Here is a 23,202-nt window from a genome sequence, read left to right as displayed (position 1 = left end):
GAAGATTAGTCATCAGGCATCTCCAAACTGCCCCAGGCATCCTGGGAAGAGTCTGAGCACTACATCTAAGCCATTTAACCCCCTCCAAGAGAGACTGCCCCGGCACCAGACTTATGGGCCAAAAATGCATCAGCAGGGGCAGTCCCACCAGCTCTGGGGGACTGGAGTCAGGCCTGCAACCCTTGATACTTAGGGTCAGCCCCAGCCATCCTCCTGGGCTCAGGCTCCGCTCACAGAACTGTCTCAGGCGTCAGAGGAGTCTGGCCCAGGCTTCTGAAGAGACTTAAATGTAAGCTTCTGCTATGGTTTCTAGATGCAGTTATATATTCAGGCATGACAATTTTCTGATGGGGTTGATAACCAAGAACATTTATGGAACATTAAGAGCTTGTCCCATCTCAGATTACACTCTCCCCTGACCTCATGGGTTATCCCTGAGTCAGTGTCCTTTATGAACCCTGTGGTTGTCTTGTGAGTGGAATATCTGTCTTGCACTCTATTTGTGCGTGTGTTAATTAGGCAAGTGTAAACATTTATGATGGGTTTCCCAGACGGCGCTAGTGGTTAAGAATCCGCCTGCTAACGCAGGATTCATAAGAGATGACAGTCGGATCCCTGGGTCAGGAAGATCCCCTGGAGGAGGAAATGGCAACCCACTCCAGTATTCATGCCTGGAAAATCCCATGGACAGAGGAGCCGGGCAGGCTACAGTCCACGGGGGTCGCAAAGAGTCAGACACAATTGAGTGAACACACACACACATAAACATTTACGATATACCGCGGTCTTCATTATGCTGTTTTTGGCATTTCTGAATGTTTCCAGGACACAGTGAGCCTCCCAAAAAGAAGGAGTCCTGGCACTTCCCTGGTGCTCCAGTGGTTAAGAATCTGCCTGCCGATGCAGGGGACCCAGTTCAGCCTCTAGTTGGGGAAGATCTCACGTGCTTCGGGGCAACTAAGCCCGTAAGCCGCAACTACTGAAGTCAGTGCTCTGCAACTACAGTCTGTAAGCTGCAATGCAAGATCCCATGTGCTGCAACTAAGACCCGACACAGCCAAATAAATAAACATCTAAAAAAAGAAGTGAAAGGAGAGAGGCTTGCGATGTGTTCACCTTGGAGAGGCCCTGCCTTCTTCTCTGAGAACCTGGGCCTTTTCTGATGGACTCTGGACCCACGTCTTGCTGTCTGGAAGCACTCAGACCATTTGCTGGGTTCCCAGCCTAGTACCCTGGCCTTTGGAAACCAGGAACCAGTGTGAATAGTGAGTGCCAGGCCTACAACCTGTCCTGCCTATCCAGGCCCCATGCCCCGTATTTTCCATTTGGACCCAGGTATTCAGAAGGCAGAGTTCGTTCTTCCCTTCAGTTCATGGTGGGGACTTCCTTGGAGGCTCAGATGGCAAAGTCTGCCTGCACTTCAGGAGACCTGTGTCTGATCCCTGGGTGGGGAAGATCCCTGGAGAAGAGAATATCAACCCACCGCAGTATTCTTGCTTGCAGAATTCCATGGACAGAGGATCCTGGTGGGCTACAGTCCATGGGGTTGCAAAGAGTCGGACACTACTGAGAGACTAGCACTTTAATTTTCCCTTTCCCTTTTCAGCGCATGCACATTGTTATTCTCAGTCTATGCAGACCCCCTTCTCCCTTGTTTTGATTCAGTTCTCATTGTCTTTCACCCCCAAGGATGGTGAGCAGGCAAAAGCTGCTGGGTTTTTTTCCAAACACCCACCTTGTGGGATTGTGGGAAGAAATGTATGAGCCAGTCAAAAAGAGGCCTCCAACTACAGTGGCTCAAAAAATCTTCTGACAAATTAATTAAGAGCACATGCCAGAGTTTTACTTCAGGTTTGCCATGGAGAAAGAGGCTTATGGCCAAGTTGATTCAAGGAGAACTTTCCCTTTCAGAGGAAAGAGACTGCTGAGATATTTGTTGTTTGATTTGTAGAAGCAAGGAAGAAGAGTGTCTGATATTAGAACATTAGCTCCCTGAGTGACTGACAGCTGAGTAGATAGGAAGACCTCTTAAGAAGTCTTCCTATAAGACCTTCCTAGAAGAGGTCTTACTCGAATTAAGGTTTATCAGAATATTGCTTAAGCATTTTGCCACAAATGCCAATGTTTTCTCAGAAGGATCTTGAGAATTATATCACATGGAGAAAGTTATATCTCAAACCCAAGTTTGTTCCGGGTTTTGTTTATTACAAGTGAATTTTGTTTCTCTTTAGGTAATAGTCTAGAGATAGGTGGTCCTCTGGGTTGAAGCTGGCTCATGGGCATCATGCTGAATTTTTAGTCCTCAAGAAAGAGGAAAGATTAAAAAAAAAAAAAAAGAAAGAGGAAAGATGGAGTGATGCAGAAGGAGCTTTCCTCACCTTCACTGTATTCTGTCAGCAAGCAATAGGTCCTTTAGCTGCAAGAATGACTGGGAAATTTAGCCCTGAACTGCACAGTCATACGCATTTTTAAAAACCAGGGCAGGGGTTGGGTATTACGAAAAGGGAGAAGGGAATCCAGTTTGAAGTCAAGAAGGACTAATTCATAGCTGAGGCTCTGAACTTTCCTTTCTGCTTTCTGCCATAAACTCTGTTTACCAGTCCACCTTTTGATCTTTTTAAATGAAAAAATAGAAGGGGTAATCAGTCTATATTGGTCCAAGAGGACAAAGGTGCCAAGATGTAGATTATATGATGTATGTTTGGATCTATTAAGAAGAGACTTTTCATTTTGTCAAAAGGGTTTGAGTATGCATTAAGGAAGGTGAAATGGAAAAAAAATGAAGAAATTATTAACTCCAGGGAAAACAAAAAGTTGCACAAGAAAGGAAATGTAATCAAGGTATATTATGTGACTGAGCTGTGAATATTATCTATGAAAGTAAAAGTGTTAGTCACTTAGTCTTGTCTGACTTTGCGACCCTGTGGACTTTAGCCTGCTAGGCTCCTCTGTCCAAGGAATCCTCCAGGCAAGAATACTAGCGTGGTAACCATTTCTTTCTCCAGGGGATCTCCCTGATCCAGGGATTGAACTTGGGTCTCCCAGGTTGCAGACTCTTTACCATCTGCGCCAGCAGGGAAGCCCATCTATAAATAAACAGTAATGTAAATAACAAAACTGTTTTAAACAAAAAGGTACCTGACTGTATTGGGAGGATGGGGATAGGATCCACATGTGTGGGAACAGGGGGAGAAGAGAACAAAACTTTCACTTTCTATATTAGGAAGTAAGATCAAAAACAAAACATCAAGAAATAGCTATATTAGCATGTTAGTTAGAAAAACGCCCAAAGAATGATCCATGGACAGGTAGCATCAACATCATCTGGGAGAGCTTGTTAGAAATGCAGAATCTTGGAGCTCGCCTCAGACCTGCTGAATAAGAACCTGTATTTTAACAAGATCCCAGGTGATTCATGTGCTCCTTGAAGTGAGAAACCCTGACTTAGAGAATGGAAAAGATAAAAAAAAAAAATTAAAAAAAGAAAGAAAGAGCGGCAACCGGAAGGGACAGCTGAAAGATTTGAATTCATCGCCTTTAGGAAAAGACGTGGAATACAAGAAGGGGGAGGGTAGGTGACTGCTAATTTTTGATATAATCCCTGTAGCTCAAACTGTGTGGAAGATTTGCATTGCTGAAAAAGGTAAACCATGTGTGTAATTTAAAATCCCCTAAATATCAAATGGTATACAAAAGTTTTCTCCCGCATGAGACCCCAGGCTCCCTTTTGCCTTGTCAACAGTTTCTAGAATATTCATTCAGGACATTTCTCTGCACATCCAGCCTGCGTGCATCTGGTCATCCTGCTTATTTCGTACAGATACGAGCCCATGCAATGCACTGTTCTGAGTCTTGCTATTTTTACTCAACAATACCTTGGAGGTCATTTCAAATAAGCACATATAGATCTGCTTAATTCGTTTATAGGTTGCTTTTATAGACTATTACAGGATGCCTAATACTGTAATTTATTTAACCGCTCCCCTACTGATGGGAAATTAGGTTGTTTCCAGCCTTCTTCTGTTACAGACAGTGTTGCAATATAAGCATTTGGTAACTGCAATAAGGGCACAGGCCCTGGATGAAGAATGCCTGGGACTGGAGACAGGCTGCTGCTACTAAAGCCAGTTATTTAACCTTTAATTTCTGTAGCTGTGAAATGGAGATAAAAATACTGGAAAAAAAAATATATTGGGATTTCCCTGGCTGTCCGGTGGTTAGAACTTCACCTTCCAGTGCAGTGGGTGCAGGTTTGATTGCTGGTCTGGGAGCTAAGATCCTGCATGCCTCGTGGCCAAAAAAAAACAACCATAAGACAGAAGCAATATAGTTACAAGTTCAATAAAAACTTTTAAAATGGTCTACATAAAAATATTTTTAAAATTTAAAAATAATGCTTCTGAAAGTGGTTGGGAGGAATTTGGTCAACAGATATTTTTTGAGCACTTACTTTGTGGCAGGCACCGTCCTAGACACAAAGGACTCAGTCATGATCAATGATAAACAAATAAGATAAAGCAAAAAGCAAGATCAATTAATAAAATAAGCATATAAGCAAATAATAAAATAAAAAGCAAATCAGCAAATAATAAAACAAGCATATAAGAAATAATAGGCTTGTATTCTAGTGGTAGTAAGCATATAAGAAAGATAATAAGCAAGATCAATTAATAAAATATATGATAAAATGTTTTAGGGAAGTGGCGCAAGGAAGAGGGATGCAGAGGGAGGTTTGCAATTTTAGATAAGGTGGTCAGGAATGGCCTCCCTGGTAAAGTGACACTTGAGGGACAGACCTGAAGGAAGTGAGTGGTGAGTTATGTTAATACTTGGGAGAAAACCATTCCAGAGAAAGGATCACTGATGGGGAACTCACTGCCTCCCAAGATGGATTCTGGAAATGGGAAGGGCCCCTGTGCCTTCTACCCACTAGTCCTGTCTACCCCTGGGGACTCAAGCTAAAGAAATAAAATCCTTCCCCTCTGTATAGCAGCCCTTCCAGCAGATGCCAGCTAGAGAGCGGCTGCCTCATGCTCCTGTATTGTCATGAGCTGTCCAAAGAACTACCGTAGTATCAGCCATAGCTGAAGAAGTCTGGTGGCCTTAGAGATGGATTCCCAGCCCAGCATGTTCAGTCCCTGGCACCAGTGGACTCTGCCTTCAGGTCTAGGTTCTCCTTCCAGAGTGGTATGTGGTGGGGAGGAGGAACCAGAGAGTGGGAGGCAGGGAATGTTGTCTTTGGGTCAATATACTGGGTAGGCTCAGCTTTGTGGAGAAGTTTCCTGGGCTGGGTGAACTGCCGGCAGGTCTCAGCAAGGTGGCGGCTTCCCAGGTGGCGCTAGTGGTAAAGAATCCGCCTGCCAACGCAGCTGATGCAAAAGACGTAGGTTCAATCCCTGGGTTGGAAAGATCCCCTGGAGTAGCAAAGGCAACCAGCTCCAGTAGCCTTGCCTGGGCAATCCCACGGACAGAGGATCCTGGACCGCTACAGTTGCAAAGAATCGGACACACTGAGTGACTGAGCACTCAGCAAGGAGGGTCTTGGACCTGGGAGAGCAGCCCCCTTAGATCTTGATGATCTCTCCTTCTGAACCCAAGTAAGGTCAGTTTCATCATTTCTCCATAGACATCTTTGGGAAGGCAAGCTGATTACAAGAGAAAGAGGAGCTTGTTTAGAGGCAGCGATGGAGAACCAGGCTGCCGCTGAATTTTGTGTTTATTTGCGATGACTTTGTAGGGGGTGATTGATGAAGTGGTGGGAGAGTTTAAGCCCCTCAGTCACCCATAATCATCACCATTGCCCCAGGATCCATGTGGGTCCTCTGTCCTCCAGTCCCAAAGTGTGCCTCTAGCGCCCCCTATGGGCAGAGTTTACCACAGCGCGCTCACCCCGGCAGGACTGCAGCACGCCACGCTTCCCTGTCCATCACCAACACCCGGAGTTTACTCAAACCCATGTCCATTGAGTCAGTGATGCCATCCAACCATCTCATCCTCTGTCGTCCCCTTCTCCTCCTGCCTTCAATCTTTCCCAGCATCAGGGTCTTTTCAAATGAGTCAGTTTTTCACGTCAGGTGGCCAAAGTATTGGAGTTTCAGCTGCAGCATCAGTCCTTCCAATGAGCCTCAGCCTCTGCAAATAACTTCCCAGGTGGCTCAGTGGTAAAGAACCCGCCTGCCAATGCGGAGAAGGCAATGGCAACCCACTCCAGTACCCTTGCCTGGAAAATCCCACGGACAGAGGAGCCTTGTAGGCTGCAGTCCATGGGGGTCGCTAGGAGTCGGACACGACTGAGCGACTTCACTTTCACTTTCATGCATTGGAGAAGGAAATGGCAACCCACTCCAGTGTTCTTGCCTGGAGAATCCCAGGGACGGGGGAGCCTGGTGGGCTGCTGTCTATGGGGTTGCACAGAGTCGGACACAACTGAAGCGACTTAGCAGCAGCAGCCGCCAGTGCAGGGGATGTAAGAAACACAGATTCGATCCCTGAGTCAGGAAGATCCCCTGGTGGAGTGCATGGCAACCCACTCCAGTATTCTTGCCTGGAGCATTTCATGGACAGAGGAGCCTGGCAGGCTACAGTCCGTGGGGCCGCAAAGAGTTGGGTACGACTGAAGGGACTTAGCACACACGCATCCTACGCATTGCAAAGTCCAGTATAGCAGGGGTAGATTTGAGCTCAATGCCCGGTCCCTGGGACATTTCAAATTAGTGAAAAAAAGATGGCTTATTAAAAAAAAAAAAAGGGCTTTTTGATAGTCTTTGAAAAATAGAAATCTGGGCCCTCACTCATTGGATAGCTCACTCGTTAAAGCATAGGAAACAACAGATGGATCAGAGATCTCAAAGTTAAAAATAAAGCTATAAACGAATTAGAAAAAAATACGAATGAATTTAAAAAATAATCTCAATGGGAAAGTGTTTTCAGGGTGAGAAACCAAGTTCAGAAATTATAAATTTGACTACCAAAAAATAGAAGTTAAAATTTCTACACAGCAAAAACTACCACAGAACAAACAAACACAAATGGCCAACTATTTTTAAAGTATAGTACAAATGACAAATAAAAGCTAGTGTCCTTAATAGAAAATTCACTCTTACAAATCAGAAGCAAAGGACCATGAACCCAATAAGAGCAGGAGCACAGTCTGTGAACTGGCAGTTTCAAAACAAAGAAAAAAAGAAACAGCCAATAAGTACATGGGGGAAGATATTCAACTTCTCTCATCTCCGAAGGGGCTCTGCATTTCCTGTTCATTTACCTGGAACACTCCTCTAGGTAGCAACATCGCTTTGCCACAGGGGCCCTCAAGTAACAGTATTTAAGCTGGGGAGGCCCCTGGAAGATCATCTTTGTGAATTAAGGCCAACAGGGACCAGGCTGTGCGAGCGGGTGAAGGGTTTCGATTTGATCCTAAGAGGAAAGAGAGGCTAGTGACGGGGACAGATTTGTGACTTGAAAAATTCCCTCTGGCTACTGAGGGCAGGATGGGGGTGGGGAACTCACGTGGGAGATGCTGTGGTGGTCCAGGTGACAGTGGCCTGGAGCAGACTGGAAGATGTGGATGAATGTGAAAGCTATGTTGAGGGTAAAACTCGGGGTATGGTGAGGTTGGAGGACAAGGGGCACTTCTGGGCTCCTGGCTCATGTATATAGACTGGCAGTTTCGCCAGTCACTGAAAACAGGGAACGTGGAAAGAGAATTGGTAGGAGCATCAGGTGGGCAAGCTTAGCCTCATGGGCCCTTCGGGTGTGGGAAACATCCAGGTGGAACTGACGAACAGGAAGTTAGATGTGCAGAACCAAACCTTAAGGGTGGGTTTGGCCAGATGGTGATTAAACTCAGGGAGTGAGTGACATCAAGGAGGGTTGGTGCGGAGTGAGAGGAAAAGAGGGGCTAGGACCCCACCTCGGGGAATGCCCACGTTTAATTGCCACATAGAGGGGGATGAGCCAGGAACGGGAATGAAGAATGGGAAACCTGGTCACAGAAGTCAGCTTTTCAAGATGCAGGGAGGGAGGGTGAGTGTGAATGCTGCTGAGAGGCCAAGAGTGATGAAGACTGAGAAAAGTTCCCCTGGATTTAATATGGCTGGCAGAGGCAACCTCAGGGCTGGGATTCTCAGCCTCGGCCCTGTGGATGTTTGGCCTGGACGATTCCGTGTTGTGGGGCTGTCCTGTGCCTTGCAGGGTGTGTAGCGGCAGCCCTGGCTGATGGGGTGGCAAGGTTTTGACCATCCTTTGCCACTCCTTTTTTTGGCGGTGGGGGGCTGTGCTGGGTCTTACTTGCAGTGTGCTGGATCTTTGATCTTCACTGCAGCACATCAGCTCTTTAGTTGTGGCCTGTGAGATCTAGTTCCCTGCCCAGGGATCGAACCCGGGCCCCCTGCACTGGTATCTTGGAGTCTTAGCCACTGGACCACCAGGGAAGTCCCTTTGCCACTCTCTCATAGGTGAGAAATAGCCTCTCAGAGTGATTTTGATGTACATTTCTCTTATTATGAGTGAACATGGCATCTTTTCATAGGTGGAGGGGAAATTTCTCTTTAGAGATTCTCTTTGTTTTTTACATTTTTACCCATTTTTCCTATTGGTTCATTGGCCTTTTTTCTTATTGACTTTAGGAATTCTACAGATTAGGCAGAAAGTCCCTGCATTTGTGATATGAATTGCAATAGTTTCCATTAGTATGTCATTTTTCTTTAAACTCTCGTGAGACAAAAGAGACATAGGCCCCTGTGTATATTTCCGATAGGCTGTGCAAATTGGTACGATTCTTGTGATCGGTAATTTGTCATTGTCTATCAGAATTAAAGATGCCTTGGCTGGGGGACAGAAGGATTGGGAGTTTGGGATTAGCAAATGCAAGCTATTATACATAGGATGGCTTCCCTAGTGACCCAGGTGGTAAAGAAGCTGCCTGCAGTGCAGGAGACCAGGGTTCGATCCCTAGGTTGAGAAGATCCCCTGGAGAAGGAAATGGCAATCCACTCCAGTATTCTTGCTTGGACAGTTCCATGGACAGAGGAGCCTGGCGGGCTACAGTCCATGAGGCCACAGAGTTGGACATGACTGAGTGACTAACACACACACACACACACACACACACACACACACACACACACTCACACTGTATAGCAGAGGCAACTATGTTCATTCTCCTGTGCTAAAGCATAATGGAAAATATTATAAAGAGAATATACACACATATAACCAAATCATTTTGATATATAGCAGAAATTAACACAACATTGTAAATCAACTATAGTTCAATAAAATTTTAAAAATTACATGTGCTTTTATCCTTTGATAAAGAAGTCTCACCTCTGAAAATTTGTGCTATTGAGCAACTTGGCATGGATAAAAATATGTGTGTGTGTGTGTGTGTGTGTGTGTTGGTTACTGTTTCTGTTGACCATTTGTCTTACAAGACTGGAAATAGCCCAAGAAGCCATCAATAGGGGACTTATTCACTGCGTAAGAATTTTTGATAAGAAATAAAAACACTTATCAAGCTTTTAGAAATTATAGCAGAGGAAGAATAAGATAGTATGAAATTTGAAATGATAAATATTATCATAGTTTTAAGCAACTTGGAGGTTGTTGGATTGAAATTATTAGTCATTCATTCAAATAATAAACATTTTATGAATACTTGCCATAGACTTTTCAAAAAGACTGAATCACTGCTATAAAAAAATGAAAGTTTCTATATACTGTAGTGGAAAGATCGCTGGGATACACTGTCACGTGAAAAAAAAAAGCAAGAGAAGAAAGAGTATATTTATAGTGCCATCTTTTGTGTAAGACACGAGGGAAATGGGAAATAAGAAAATATATTTTATTTACATTAAACAAAACACTGAAGGGAAATAGTAAAAAGTGATTACCGCAAAAGGTTGGGACACAGGGAGGGTGGAAAATAGAAATGACAAATGGAAATTTATTTTGTGTTTAGCATTTTTTTTAAACAGTAAATTATTTACTCAAAAAATTAATGGGATGGATTTCATTTGAGAGAAAGTGTTGGAAATATAGAAGAGATGGGTTCTCAAAAAAGTAGGAGGGTTGGGGGACTTCTCTAGTGGTCCAGGGGCTAAGACACTGTGCCCCCTATGCAGGGGGCCCTGGACTTGATCCCTGGTCAGAGAACTAGACCCTGCATTCTGCAACTAAAGTTCCCACATGCTGGAAGAAAGATTGACGATCCCACGATCTGGAGCAGCCAAATAAATAGATTAATTAAAACAAATTTTTAGAAAATGTCTTAAAAAAAAGAAGGTAGGAGGGTTGGGATTCAAGGCCCAGGTGTAAACGTAGGGGTTTGCCTCAGTTTCTCCATCTGTACCATGAGCTAACCAGGAAGAGCACTTAGCACTGAGTTTATTGAATGGAACTCTTGCTTCTTCTCTGAGGCCCTGAGTAGGCCAGCTGCAGATGCCAGGTGCGGGAAGAGACCTTGTCCATACCTCCTCCAAGTGCATCCTGGGAGGACAGTCAGCAGTCAGTGCGGGGCCTGAGCCGGTCCCAAGCCTCACCGTGGGAGAGGGAGGGAGACCGTGAGTGAGGATGAGGGGCGGGGAGGCTGCAGGCCTGCAGCCATCACTTCACGAGTCCACCCACACCCTTCTCCAGCTCCACAAGCCCACGGTGGGGACAGATTGGCCCTAAATTTAGCTAAAAAGCAGCCCCAGGGGGAGCTTGAGAAGCAAAACGCACAACGGCAGACATCAGCAGGTTAAGCCCCTTAAGAAAGGAGAAACCTATGGTTCACAAAAGAAGAAACTGAGGCTCAGAACGGGCAGAAGGCCCGATGACCCAGCGCTGCACAGCAGGGTGCGTCTGGCCCCTGCTGGCAAGTGTGTGCTCTGGAGTGCTGTCCCTCTACCCCACTTCATACGTGGTGCTGGAGAAGACTCTTGAGAGTCCCTAGGACTGCAGGAGATCCAACGCGTCCATCCTAAGGGAGATCAGTCCTGAGTGTTCTTTGGAAGGACTGATGTTGAAGCTGAAACGCCAATACTTTGGCCACCTGATGTGAAGAGCTGACTCATTTGAAAAGACCCTGATGCTGGGAAAGATTGAGGGCAGGGAGAGAAGGGGACAACAGAGGATGAGATGGTTGGATGGCGTCATTGACTCAATGGACATGGGTTTGGACGGACTCCAGGAGTTGGTGATGGACAGGGAGGTCTGGCATGCTGCAGTTCATGGGGTTGCAGAGTTGGACACGACTGAGTGACTGAACTGAACTGAACCCCAGAACCTTAGACTGTCACAATGTCTGATGCACAGTGAGGCCAGACAAAGTATCGGAGTTTGGAACAGAAGAATATTTATTGCAGGGCCATGCAACAAAGGAGATGGCTCGTGCTCCTCAAGCCCCCAATTTCCTGAAGGTTTTCAGGAAAGCATTTTTATTTTTATTATCATTTTATTATTTATTTATTTTGGCCTGGCTATTTGGCAAGTGGGATCTTAGTTCCCTGACCAAGGATCAAACCCATGCCCCCTGCAATGGAAGCATGGTGTCTCTTTTTTCCCCCCTTTAAAAAAATTACTTATTCTTAATTGGAGGATAATTACTTTACGATGTTGTATTTGTTTCTGCCATTCATCAACATGAAGCAGCCGTAAGTACACCCACGGCCCCTTGCTCTTGAACCTTCCTCCTACCTCCCATCCCTCTAGGCTGTCACAGCGCACCAGGCTTGGCTCCCTGTGCTCTACAGCAATTTCCCATTAGCTATCTTATACGTGGTAGTGTATATATTTCAATGCTACTCTCTCAATTCACCCCACCCTCTTTTTCCCCTGCTGTGTCCGTAATTCTGTCCTCTGAGTCCTTATTCCTGCCCTGCAAATAGGTTCATCAGCATCATTCTTCTAGATTCCATATATAGGTGTTACTATATGATATTTGTTTTTCTCTTTCTGACTTACTTCATTCTGTGTAATAGGCTCTAGTTTCATCCACCTCACTAGACCTGATTCAAATTGGCCCCTTCTTATGGTTGAGTAATATTCCATTGTATAAATGTACCATAGATTCTTTATCCATTCATCTGCTGATGGACATCTAGGTTGCTTCCATGTCCTGGCTCTTGTACATAGTAATGCAATGAACATTGGATACATGTGTCTTTTTCAATTCTGGTTTTCTCAGGATATATGCCTAGTAGTGGGATTGCTGGTTTTTAAAGAAATCTCCACAGTCTTCTCCATAGTGTCTGTATCAATATACATTACCATCAACAGCGCAAGAGGCTCCCCTTTTCTCCACATTCTCTCCAGCACTTAGTGTTTATAGGGAAGCACAGAGTCTTAGCCACTAGACTGCCAGGGAAGTCCCAACAAAGCATTTTTAAAGGCAAGGTGAGGGAGGGATGTGGTTGGTTGTTGCAAACTTCTTGGTGTTGGAATCCTTTCTTCTTGCAGTTGTCCACATAAGTCAACTCAAGGTGTTCCTGTAAACCTCAGGAGACAAATATTATTCTCTGTCTACAACTTTTTATGTCTGTATGAGTGGAAAAGTGTTAAACTCTTAAAGGTCAGAGTGTTGAGAATGGGCTGTTCTCTATATTTCAGGCAATAAGCAACATGCTTAACTGGAAGTAAAGGCTATAGAACACAAAGTTTAAAGCAAAAGAAACAGGTCTAATATGGAGTCAGATTTGTTCTTCCCTGTTACAACTGTATTTGGAGATGGTGTCTTTAAAGAGGTAATTAAGGTAAAATGAGGTCATTAAAGTGGGCTAATCCAATGACTGGTGTCCTTATAAGAAGAGGAGATTAGGACAACACACAGAGGGAAGACCAAGTAAAAACAGGGAGAAGACAGCTGTTTATAAGTCAAGGAGAGACAATCCTAAATTTCTAGCCTCCAGAACTGTGAGAAGATACATTTTGTTGTTTAAGCCACCCAGCCTATAGAACTTTGTTATGGTGCTCAAGCAGACTAATATAGTTCATTTTCCATTCATGTCAAATAAGCCTGGAGTAGGGCAGTCCAAGATGGTATGGCCACTTTTACTTCACTGTTCTCCACTTTTACTTCCACGGTCTATTTTCAAGGTTACCTCTTGGACCAAGATGGCTGCTGCAGCTGCTTTATTCCAGGCAGCATAAAGGAGGAAGGGATAAAGGATGGGTCCCTCCCTTTTAAGGCAACTTCCTTCAAGTTCCATGGGGCAGTTTTGATTACATCTTATTGGCTGTTTCTTAGTCACATGATTATACCTTGCTGCAAGGGAGTTTGGGAAGTATGCTAAAAGCCAGGGTTTGTTCCTAAGGAGCAAGGGGAGAATGGATGCTGGGGGAAGCGACCACAGACCGTGACCTCAGTCTGTGTACTTACTCACGGGTACATGAAGAGCTTTCTTTGCATTTTCTGTATCTTAGCATAATTTCTATTGCAAGCCAGAATGACACTTAATGTCACTGTGTGAATGTCTAATTTCCTGGGTGGTTTTTGAAATGCCCAGCAACGCTGGATGATATCTGTCCTGAAGTCCTCTATCTATGTTGTTTTTGTTAAGTCACTGAGTCGTGTCTGAATCTTTTGCGACCCCATGGACTATAGCCCTCTAGACTCCTCTGTCCAAGGGATTTTCGAGGTGAGAATACTGGAGAGGGTTGCCATTTCCTTCTCCAGGGGACCTTCCTGACTCAGGGGTCTGCACTGCCAGGTGGATTCTTTACCACTGAGCCACCAGGGAAGCCCTCTGTCCATGTCAGTGTGTCCAGACATCAGCTCTTAGGTATCTGCCACTGACTTGTTCAGGTTCTCTTGTTTCTGTCTGTGAGTTCTTCTGGACCGTCCTCCAGGCTCAAGGATCATTCTGTTGCTCGCATGCCTGCATTCTTTCCACCTGCTCTCAAAATCTCTTTCTGGGGTACTTCAGGAAGTAGTTCTCCTGGGTTTCCTTACCCTACTGCCCTTCACCCGGGTACCCTTTCCCAATAAAATCTCTTGCTTTGTCAGCACATGTGTCTCCTTGGACAATTCATTTCCTAGTGTTAGACAAGAGCCCAGTTTCGGGCCCTGGAAGGGGTCTCTCTTCCTGCAACAAATGGTGACTCTGGTGGGACTCTTCTTCGCCAAGACTGACATCCTGACCACTGGGGGTACTCAGGGGCCAGCTTGCCTGCCAATGGACCAGACCCAGCAGCCGCAACTGGGACCCTTTTGTCCCTGGTCTCCTCCTGATGCGGACAATTGGCCAGAGTGCCCCGACCGGTAAGGAGCAAAAGACTTTATTGCTCTCTCTCCCCTTCCCTCTCTCTTTCTTCTCCTTAACCCTTCCTATCCTTCCCTGTTTTTCTAGTCCCCCGGTCCTGGACGCAGGAATCTGATTGAAGGGCCCTCAGCCTGAGCTGAGGACTGGAGACTGATCATCTCCTCTTGGCAGAGAACTCAAATTCTGGTTCTGGTCTGGTCTGATTTCTGGTAGGGCCGAGTTCTAGTCCTCCCTTCTCTGGAGGCCCAGGGAAAACTCCCATAACGCCTGGGTATCTGTAGGTGGCAGGAGATGTCTGTAAGGCCACCCCTTTTGCCCCCCTCTCCCGTCTCCCCTCTCCCGTCTCCTCCCCCTTCTTCTTTCAACCTGGCTTTCTTTCCTCCCTTGAAATCTTTGATGTTAGTACTTGGATCTGAAGTTCTGTGTCTCTATAGGAGGTTTTCTGAGAGACTGTATTCTTGTATTTAAGGGCTTCCCTGGTGGAGCAGAGGTTAAAGCGTCTGCCTGCAATGTGGGAGACCTGGGTTCGATCCCTGGGTCGAGAAGATCCCCTGGAGAAGGAAATGGCAACCCACTCCAGTATTCTTGCCTAGAGAATTCCATGGACGGAGAAGCTTGGTGGGCTACAGTCCACAGGTCGCAAACAGTCGGACACGACTGAGTGACTTCACTTTCACTTTCAGGAAGTACAGTTCAGGGCCTCATCCCCAGAGACTTCCCAAACTCTCTCTTTTTCATTACCTCTCTTCTGCCTCTCTCTCTTTTGTCCCATACCTCAGGGGAATATTTCTGATCTGAGGTTGGCAAGCTTCTAGGTTTCTCCAATTAGGACTTAAGCGACTGGGACACAAAAGCCAGATTCATGGCTTTTTACTGCTTTCTACCTGCTCACATTCCTCTCTTGAGGTGACAAGCACAGGTTTTGACTTGACAGCAGGAAAGAAAAAAGAAAATATCAAAGGACAGAAAAAAAAAAAAAACAGGTTAATATCGCCAAATATTATCCTGCCACATGTTCAGTAAGCTTTCCTGTGCTTGACACTATTTGGCATTCTTCACCTCCTTCTCTCTTGTCACTACACAGTCTAGAAAGGCGAAATGTTTTCTCTCCCAGCCTCTCTTACAGCTTAAGGAAGTTGTATTTCTCAGTTCTCATCAATAAGATGAGAGCAGAAGGCTGTTCAAGGTTTACAGGAAGACTTTAACTTTATCAAAAAAAAAAAAAGAGGCAGGGGCAGATGTGGCCGCCACCACCGTCTCTTTCCCTCTGCTTCTTACTTAGGATGTGAAGACAATACCTGGAGCTGCAGCAGCCTTCTTACCACCATGAAGGCAAATCTAGGAGAATCGGAGATGCTGTGGAGCCATTGAGCAGCTGAGTCTACATAGCATCACTTATTTACTGTTAAGCAAGAAAAATGTCTTTGTATCTTGCTGCTGAAAGCACTTCTAATGTATATACTATCGCTTCCTTCAAGTTAGCACAAATGAGCTTCTCTTTGTTGTTGCAGCTGGTCCCTAGGCAGTGACAGTGTCTTAAATTCTGGGCCATGCGGATACACGAGAATTCCTAGCCACCTTCCATCATGTTCAGCCCAGACCCAGCCAGCAGTTCTGTACTCTGGTGTTCCCGACACTGGGCTCTAGGTTTCAAAGGGAGTCACATGGGTAACTAAATGCTGCCCAGCAGTAATGAGTGGACAATCTTGGTTCTTCAAGTAGGCTGAAGGGTAGAGATAGTCCACCGACTACTGTCAACCTTGGGACCCACCACACCTCCTTGGCCTTCCTTCTGGGAAACAGAGGGCCCATTCAGTGAGTATCTGAGGAAAATCCAAGCATTTCTAATAGGGTCTTCTCTAGGGTGTGTCATGATATGTCAGGCAGGTTCCTGACTGCTCTGGAGAGAGGTCCCAGCCTGAGGTCTGTCTCCCTTTCTGAGAAGGCAAGTCCTTTTTCGAGCCCCTTCCTTCTGCACCTTCCCTCAACTGAAGTCATTAAGGCCTGAAAATAGAGGGGTGACAGAGTACAGATATGGTCAGCGTGTGAAGCCTGTGTACTATCTAGAACTTAAATCTGACTTCATACAGCTCAAGGGTGATGGCCCAAGCCTAGCCAATCTAGAATGAGCTCTCAGACTCTTCCAAGAACAATTCAGGAGGAAAATCTTTCTTTCCTTTAGAATTATTCCTGAGAGGATAATAGTCTGGAGCAATTAGGGTCCACAACTAGAGGCGACTCTGGCCAAGTGCAAAGCAAAAGTGAAGTAATAGAAAGATAATTGATGCTTTTGAATTGTAGTGCTGGAGAAAACTTTTTGATAGTCCCTTGGACAGCATGGAGATCAAACCAGTCAATCCTAAAAGAAATCAACCTTGAATATTCATTGGAAAGACTAATGCTGAAGCTGAAGCTCGAATATTTGGCCACCTGATGCAAAGATCTGAGTCATTGGAAGAGACCCTGATGCTAGGAAAGATTGAGGGCAAGAGGAGAAGGGGGCAAGATGATTGGATGGTATCATCAATTCAATGGACATGAGTTTGAGCAAATTCTGGGAGATAGCAAAGGACAGGGAAGCCTGATGTGCTGCAGTCCGTGGGGTCACAAAGAGTTGGGCATGGTTGGGCAACTGAACAACGACAAGAGAAACCAAGGATGTGGGAGGAGCCCCTGGATCAGGCTATGCCTGGTCACCTGCACCTAAACTTTTAAGAATATATGTGAATCAGAATACATCACTATTTTCTTAAAGCCAGTTTGAATTGCTTTCTCTCATACAAACTAAAACCATCTTGAGAATTTCAGCTCATGATGAACAGTGTGGCATGTAGGCAGCTAGGCTGAGACTTAAGGCCCACACTGTCTGCTGTCAAATCCATTGCAATGCAGTGATTGACCAGAGCTTGATTCTAAAGTGTCCCTGGGAGAATTTGTGAGCACAAAGCTTCTCCTGATGTTTGAGCTCTGCTTTGTCCCTGAGGATTCCCCAGGCCATTGGTTCTAGCCCAAAGTGCATCCCTTAGCCCTCCACACTTATCTGTGCAATGCATTTGGCACTAAAGTGTATACCACTGCATTTGTTGCTATCCTGAATGAGTCTTTGAAAGTGAAAGTCACTCAGCTGTGTCCGACTCTTTGTGACCCCATGATTCTCCAGGCCAGAATACTGGAGTGGGTAGCCTTTCCCTTCTCCAGAGGATCTTCCCAACCCAGGAATCGAACCCAGGTCTCGTGCATTGCAGGTGGATTCTTAACCAGCTGAGCCAAAAGGGAAGCCCAAGAATACTGGAGTGGGTAGCCTATCCCTTCTTCAGTGACCCTTCCCGACCAAGGAATCAAACCAGGGTCTCCTGCATTGCAGGCAGATTCTTTACCAACTGAGCTATCAAGGAAATGTCCAGGGAACTGGTCTTTAAATCTTGACAAACTTGGGCTGCTCTTAGCTTTTCTCTTTTTATGTGAATTCCTCCAGGCCAGGAACTGGTTTAGACAGCTTAGGGCTCTGCATACAGACGAAACTTTTGGATGACAGCATGGAACAATGAAAGATACAGTGGCTTTGAATCCTGGCTTTGCCACATACTAGCTGGGTGACCTTCAGCCAGTTACTTAACTATTCTGAGTCTTATCAGGGTTACTGTGAAGACTAAATAATATAAAATATCATTCATTTTTTTCGCCATTCAATAAATACTTATTTGAGTGCACACTCCGTATCAGGCATGGGGCCAGGGGCTAAAAATACATCGAGTGAGTGTACCAGTCGAGCTATATTTTGAAAAATCTTAAAAAAATATTTGTTTGTTGCTGCGTGTGGGCTTTCCCTAGTTGTGGCAAGCAGAGGCTACTCTCTAGTTGCAGTGCACAGGCTTCTCATTGCAGTGGCTTCTCTTGTTGCAGAACATGGGCTCCAGAGCACACAGCCTTCAGCAGTTGTGGCCTATGGGCTTAGTTGCCTTGTGACATGTGGAATCTTCCTGGATCAGGGATTGAACCCCGCGTCCCCTACATTGTCAGGTGGATTCTTAACCACTGGACCACCAGGGAGGTCCCAGTCAAGATATACTTTGTTTGGTAGTAAGTGATGGTGGCTAGCACAGTTTCTTTGTTCATCCTGGCACAGAGCTAGACTACATTTCTTAGTTTCTCTTGCAACTGGGTGGGGCCATATAGCTAAGTTCTGGCCAAGTTTGCCAAGATTTAAAGACCAGTTCCCTGGAAATTTCCAGAAGTGATATATGACACTTCCAGGGCTTTCTTCTAAAGTACCTCCAGTGGATTCCTCTACTGTCTATTTCTTTTTGCCAGCAGATGCAGAGGATCTGAAAGACTCCAAGTTCCTAAAGGTGGGTTGAACCCCAAGATGCAAAAGGTATGGGACCCTGAATGACTATGTGAAATGGAGCCCTCCTGTCAAATCACTGATCATGACATGAATATGTGATAAGCTACGGAGGTTTGATTTATTTTTTGACTGCACTGTGTGGCATGCAGGATCTTAGTTCCTCGAACCGGGATTGAATCTGCACCCCCTACAGCGGAAGCGCAGAGTCTTAACCATCGGACACACCAGGGAAGTCCTGCTACTGAGATTTTAGATTATTTATTACAGCAGCATAGCCTACCCTCACATCACCTGTGGCCAACTTAAGGAAAAGTGAATTTCTTGGAAGGAAATGGGCTGCTCATGGAGTCAACAGGAAGCTTGGAGATGGGCAATTCCAGAGACCAGGAAGGGGAACTTGTTACATGAAGTGGGCACCGTATCTGACGTCACAGTCCAATCATTTCACTCTCTTTGTCCCAATATTCAAATTCCCAGGAAGAGGGCTCCTTTTGGCCTGTGTGTGTGCTCACGTGTGCTCAGTTGCTAAGTTGTGATTCTATGGACTGTAGCTCACCAGGCTCCTCTCTCCATGGAACTTCCCAGGCAAGAATACTAGAGTGAGTTGCCATTTTCTCCTCCAGGGGGTCTTTCCAACCCAGGGATCGAATTTGTGGCTCCTGTGGCGTCTGCACTGGCAGGTGGATTCTTTACCACTGAGCCACCTGGGAAGTCCATCTGGCCTACTTTTAACCATATGCCCCTTCCCTTTGCTAGAGAAGAGAAACCTTTTCTTTAAAATTTATTTTTGGCTGTGCTGCGTCTTCACTGCTACATACCGGCCTTCTCTAGTTGTGGTGAGCAGTAGCTACTCCTGTTGTGGTATATAGGCTTCTCACTGCAGAAAATTTTTTTGTGGTATAGCATGGGCTCTTGGGCCCTTGGGTTTCAATAGTGGCTCCTCTTGGGCTCAGTAGTTATGATGCATGGGCAGCATATGGAATCTTCCTGGACCAGGGATTGAACCCATGAACCCTGCATTGGCAGGGGTATTCTTAACTCCTGGACCCACTAGACCACCAGGAAGTCCAGAAAACCTTTTTCAATCCCTATTAATTGTATTTGTTGCCAAGCAAGGGCTCATGTATCCATGGCACAGAAAGCCAAACTCTGAGAGTGGATGTTTGCAACAAAGTAAGGGTTTGTTTGCAGGGTGCCAAGCAAGAAGAAGAGGTGGTAAGAAGACACAGAAGAACTATACAAAAAAGATCTTAATGACCCAGATAACCACAATGATGTGATCAATCACCTAGAGCCAGACATCTTGGAGTGCGAAGCCAAATGGGCCTTAGGAAGCATCACTACGAACAAAGCTAACGGAGGTGATGGAATTCCAGCTGAGCTATTTCAAATCCTAAAAGATGATGCTGTGAAAGGGAGGCACTCAATATGCCAGCAAAATTTGTAAAGCTCAGCAGTGACCACAGGACTGGAAAAGGTCAGTTTTCATTCCAATCCCAAAGAAAGGCAATGCCAAAGAATGTTCAAACTATGCACAACTTCACTCGTTTCACACCCTAGCAAAGAAATGCTCAAAATTCTCTAAGCCAGGCTTCAGAAATATGTGAGCCGAGAACTTCCAGATGTTCACACTGGATTTAGAAAAGGCAGAGGAACCAGAGATCAAATTGCCAACATCTGTTGGAAAAGCAAGAGAATTCCAGAAAAACATCTACTTCTGCTTTATTGACTACACCAAAGCCTTTGACTATGTGGATCACAACAAACTGGAAAATTCTTCAAGAGATAGGAATACCAGGCCACCTTACCTGCCTTCTGAAAAACCTGTATACAGGTTAAGAAGCAACAGTTAGAACCATGCATGGAACAACAGACTGGTTCCAAATTGGGAAAGAAGTACGTCAAGGCTGCATATTGTCACCCTGCTTATTTAACTTATATGCAGAGTACATCATGAGAAATGCCGGGCTGGATGAAGCAAAAGCTGGACTCAAGATTGCCAGGAGAAATATCAATAACCTCAGATATGCAGATGACACCACCCTTAGGGCAGAAAATGAAGAGGAACTAAAGAGCCTCTTGATGAAGGTGAAAGAGGAGAGTGAAAAAGCTGATTTAAAACTCAACATTCAAAAAACAAAGGTCGTGGCATCCGGTCCCATCACTTCATGGCAAATAGATGGGGAAACAATGAAAACAGTGAGAGACTCTATTTTCTTGGGCTCCAAAATCACTGCAGATGATGACAGCAACCATGAAATTAAAAGATGCTTGCTCCTTGGAAGAAAAGCTGAAATAAGCCTAGACAGCGTATTAAAAAGCAGAGATGTTACTTTGCCAACAAAGGTCCGTCTAGTTAAAACTATGGTTTTTCCAGTAGTCATGTATGGATGTGAGAGTTGGACCATAAGGAAAGCTGAGTGCCAAAGAACTGATGCTTTTGAGCTGTGGTATTGAAGACTCTTGAGAGTCCCTTGGACTGCAAGAAGATCAAACCAGTCAATCCTAAAGGAAATCAACCTTGAATATTCATTGGAAGGACTGATGCTGAAGCTGAAGCTCCAATACTTTGGCCACCTGATGTGAAGAGCTAACTCATTGGAAAAGACTCTGATGCTGGGAAAGATTGAAGGCAGGAGGAGAAGGGGATGACAGAGGATGAGATGGTTGGATAGCATCAGCAACTCAAAGGATCTGAGTTTGAGCAAGCTCTGGGAGTTGGTGATGGACAGGGAAGTCTGGCATGCTGAAGCCCATGGGGTCACAAAGAGTTGCACACGGCTGAGCAACTGAGCTGAACTGACATTCCACAGACAGAGTATGGGACATCTTGGAAGGCAAGAGGCCTTAGGAGAAACACATTCCACAGAGTATGGGCCATCTCAAAAGACAAGAGAGGCCTAAACTTTCATGTTTTGAGACAGTGAGATTTGGGGGTTGGTTTGTTACTGCAGCATAACCTGGCCTTTCCTGACTGATACACATGACCATGTGTGCAAAGATGAACCCCCATTGAATCATATCTATCAGTATTCTCAGCCTTATGTAGTCCCCTGCCCTTGAACCTGGACTGGCCCTGTGAATTCACTTCTGACCAATGAAATGAAGTAGAAGGGAGCATGACTTCCAAAGTTAGATCTTAGAAAGCCTACAGCTTTTGCCCAGGAATATTTCCCTTCAGAGCAAATCAGCCACTGTGTAAGAAGTCCGGTTACCAAAGACCGCCATGCTGTGAGGAAGTTCTGGCAAGCCACATGGAAAGGCAGTGGGAAGAAGGAGACAGTTGGCTGACCAGCTTCCAGCCATCACAGCTGGCCCAGCTGAGGGATGAGGCCATCTTGAATGGTGGAGCCCAGTCAGAACTTGGGAAGACTTCAGGCCCAGCACCTCTCTGACTGCCGCTGCATGAAAGACCCCAAATGGGCCGTCGCTCTCCAACGCCAGTGCCACCTCAAGCTCGCCGAGCTCCAGCCGAAGGAGAAGCGGGGTAAGTAAAGAGGTCTCTATACCATGGCTCGTACAAAGCAGACTGCCCACAAATCGACCGATGGTAAAGCACCGAGGAAGCAACTCTCTACAAAAGCCACTTGCAAGAGTGTGCCCTCTACTGGAGGGGTGAAAAAACCTCATCGTTAACAGGTCTGGTACTGTGGCACTCCGTGAAATTAGACGTTATCAGAAGTCCACTGAACTTCTGATTTGCAAACTTCCCTTCCAGCGTCTGGTGCGGGAAATTGCTCAGGACTTCAAAACAGATCTGTGCTTCCAGAGTGCAGCTACTGGTGCTTTTCAGGAGGCAAGTGAGGCCTATCTGGTTGGCCTTTGTGAAGACACCAACCTGTGTGCTATCCATGCCAAACGTGTAACAGTTATGCCAAAAGACATCCAGCTAGCACGCTGCATACGTGGAGAACGTGCTTAAGAATCCACGATGATTGGAAACATTTCATTCTTTAAAAAAAAAAAAAATTATCTTCTTCCTGTTATTGGTAGTTCTGAACGTTAGATATTTTTATTCCATGGGGTCAAAAGGTACCTAAGTATATGATTGCAAGTGGAAAATAGGGGACAGAAATCAGGTATTGGCAGTTTTTCCATTTTCATTTGTGTGTGAATTTTTAATATAAATGCAGGGACATAAAGCATTAATGAAAGTCAAAATGTTTCAGTGAACAAGTTTCAGCAGTTCAACTTTATAGCAATTATAAATAAACCTGTTAAATTTTTCTGGACAATGCCAGAATTTGGATTTTTTTTTAAACAAGTAAATTTCTTATTGACTGCAACTAAATGGTGTTTGTAGCATTATATCATGCAGTAGATTCCATCCATTCACTATACTTTTCTAACTAAGTTGTCCTACATGCAAGCACATGTTTTTAATGTTGTCTGTCTTCTGTGCTGTTCCTGTAAGTTTGCTATTAAAATACATTAAACTAAAAAAAAAAAAAAAAGAAGGACCCCAAATGATATCCAGCTAGGGCTGGTCAATCCACAGAATTGTGACAGATAACAATAAGCTGTCTTAAATCATTTACATATTGGAAGACAACAGTATATACCCAGTACCTGTAACAATCCGGAACCAGGAAGCTATAACAAGGTCTGCCC

The 23,202-nt window shown here is 45.1% G+C and overlaps 1 pseudogene; it reads left to right on the top strand.

The window, feature by feature from the left end:
* The first annotated feature begins 22,045 nt into the window (after positions 1 to 22,045).
* Positions 22,046 to 22,847, top strand: LOC101110200 (histone H3.3A-like; annotated as a pseudogene).
* The last annotated feature ends 355 nt before the right edge of the window (positions 22,848 to 23,202 follow it).

The sequence above is a fragment of the Ovis aries genome, chromosome 24, assembly GCF_016772045.2.
Source record: "Ovis aries strain OAR_USU_Benz2616 breed Rambouillet chromosome 24, ARS-UI_Ramb_v3.0, whole genome shotgun sequence".
In the NCBI taxonomy this organism is placed as follows: Eukaryota; Metazoa; Chordata; class Mammalia; order Artiodactyla; family Bovidae; genus Ovis; species Ovis aries.
Note: the sequence above shows the minus strand (reverse complement) of the source record. Positions and strands in the feature narration are given on the sequence as shown.